Source organism: Moschus berezovskii, chromosome 9 (assembly GCF_049115385.1).
Source record: "Moschus berezovskii isolate FMDL1 chromosome 9, NW_MosBer_1.0, whole genome shotgun sequence".
Lineage (NCBI taxonomy): Eukaryota > Metazoa > Chordata > Mammalia > Artiodactyla > Moschidae > Moschus > Moschus berezovskii.
The window spans coordinates 45,740,860-45,743,597 of NC_142468.1; the positions used below are offsets into that span (position 1 = coordinate 45,740,860).

A 2,738-nucleotide genomic window follows, 5' to 3' on the forward strand; every position below is an offset into this window, starting at 1 on the left:
ACTCTGATGCTGGGAGGGATTGGGGGCAGGAGGAGAAGGAGATGACAGAGAATGAGATGGCTGGAAGGCATCACTGACTCATTGGAGGAAAATGGTATAGATGATCCTATTTGCACACAGACATACACAGAGAACAAACGTATGGACACCAAGATGGAGGAGGTGGGGTGGAATGAACTGGGAAATTGGGATTGATGTATGTGTACTATTGGTGCTATGCATAAAATACATAAATAATGAGAACCTAGTGAAATGCTCAGGGAACTCTACTCAATGGTCTATGGTGACCTAAATGGGAAGGAAATCCAATGACAGGGGACATATATAAACATGTAGCTGATTCACTTTTTGTACAACAGAAACTAAAGCACTGTAAAGCTACTATACTGCATTTAAAATTAATAAAAAATAAGTAGGAGCAGCTCCTCAGAGGAGGCTGTGGCTGCGGTGAGGGAGGATGTGGCCTGGGCAATGATCTAATCATGTTGGATAAAGATGATCTTGAGACTGCAGTGATAACTGAAGCAACTCCCATCCATGACGATGAGAACTGTGAGCCAGCCAAGAATTTTGAGCCAGTTGACCAAAGTGTCAAGTCAGAGTAAATCAGAATCTATAGCTTCTACTCAGAAAAGACCAGAGTCCAAACCTTCTAGTGACCTTAAGACAGAAGTTCTCCCTATTCAGGCATCACAGGCTTCAGGCCAAGAGACTGTTTCCAAAGATGTACCCAAGTCTGGATGGGGCTATTGGGGCAGCTGGGGCAAGTCTTTGCTCTCCTCAGCCTCAGGTAGGACAAGGTATTTCAAATGTCATTGAGAAGGCAGAGACCTCCCTTGCAATCCCTAGTCCCAATGAAATTTCAACTGAAGTCCAGTATGCAACAGGAGAGACAAATGCCAAAGAGAATGGAAAGTCCTCTCCAATAAGTGGGCCATTTGGGGTATTCTCGACCATCTCTACTGCTGTTCAGAGCACAGGAAAGAGTTATCACTGGGAGTTTGGATGCCTTAGAATTCATTGGGAAAAAGACAATGGATGTAATAGCAGAAGGGGATCCTGGATTTAAAAGAATCAAGGGTCTGATGAATGGACTTCTGATCTACACTGTCTCAAGTTTTATGAGAGGCAAAGGAGAAAGAAGAGCTACAGACTTCCAATGAGGTTACCATGGAAACAGACAAGAAAATTCATTATGGGCTACCCTTTGATGAATTTCAAGGCCTTTCACATATAAAAGCTCTGGAGATGCTCTCTCGAGAAAGTGAAATAAAGGTGAAATCTATTCTTAATTCTCTAAGTGGAGAAAAATTAGAGACTCTAAAACTTGAATTGGAACAATTCAAAGAAGCATTTTCCTTAGCAGAGTTCTATGAGGAAGAGGAGGAAGAGAAGAGAGGGAATGAAGACTTTACCAAAGAGATAACAGAGCTATTTTCTCAGCTTCATGTTTCCTCCAAACCAGAGAAACTTGTCAGGGCAAGAAATACAGCCTATGAAAGGATGAGGACATCTCTGGCCAAACCATTGGAAGAGAGGAAGGAGGAGAAAAACAGCTGGAAGCAGAAAAACCTGAGCAAATCAATAACAATTCAATAGAGGACAGCCATGCATTTGCAATCTGGAGCCTAGCAGAACTGACTGCCTGCTCAATTGAACTGCTTCACAAAACAGCTGCTCTGGTTCTGCGTGGCTGCAAGCAGGAAGTAACAAAGATAGAAAGGAGCAGAGCCCTTTGCCAGATGACAGTTTTGTTGTGTCAAGAGCTGTCCTCTCTGTCTAAAGAGTTCACCACCTGCCTAACAGCTGCTGGGGTTAAGGAAAAGGCTGATGTCCTTAATCCACTAATCACTAGAGGCATCAAACAGTGCTTCCTACATTCTGGATGTCTTTCAGTGACTTTTACCCGAATTGGAGATGTCTCTTATTGAGAACAAGACCGAGTTACCGGAGGCATGAACTTCATGTCCAGAAGCCTTTGTCCAAACACTGAGGAACAGAGAAGATTCTACCTGAGACTTGTGATGGCCAAGCAATGCCACTCTCTTCTGGTAGCCCTGCAGAAGTGAGGGAGAAAGGTCATTTAAGTATATAAAAATCCCAGCAGGAGAGCAGGTTTGAAGGAAGTTTGTTGTCTTCACTGCTTGGCTGAAGTATTCAGGTCCTCACACTGCTCTTCCCAGTTGTTGTAATTAATAAATTATTTGAAAAGAAACTTTTATAGACAGTGTAAAAAAACAGCTCTAGGTGAAAGTTAATGGGACACTCAGGCGAAGATATTGGTCTGTCTTTGACAATACGCAAAACACTAAAATTTTTGTCATAGATGTAATTTTACAGTCCATGGATATAACTGGTTGTTAAGCAAGAGGAAAATAAATTTTTTAAAAAAAGAGGAAAAGGAATCCAGTATTCTGGAATTCACGTGCTTGATCTATTAATGCCATTTTCTTTCTCCTTTCTATAATGAAATCTATAGCTTTAAGAAAACTGAGTATGTATAAATCCTGTAGTGATTACCCTTTATTACATGGATTCTTGTAACTGGTTAGAAAATTTCATTTACTCTCTAATTCTCAGTAGATATGTGGCATTGAAGAGAAGCTTTTAGAATATTTAACTATAGCAAAGTGTCCTTTGACTTCAAATTGCTCTCCCATTCCACAATGGTAAACTTCAAGTTGTAGCTGACCCCCACTCTACCATATTCAAGACCAAGAAGGGCAATTTGGAGGAAC

The 2,738-nt window shown here is 41.3% G+C and overlaps 1 pseudogene; it reads left to right on the forward strand.

Annotated features, from left to right (window-relative positions):
- The first annotated feature begins 482 nt into the window (after positions 1-482).
- Positions 483-1,993, forward strand: LOC129563551 (protein FAM114A2 pseudogene; annotated as a pseudogene).
- Positions 1,994-2,738: the final 745 nt, after the last annotated feature.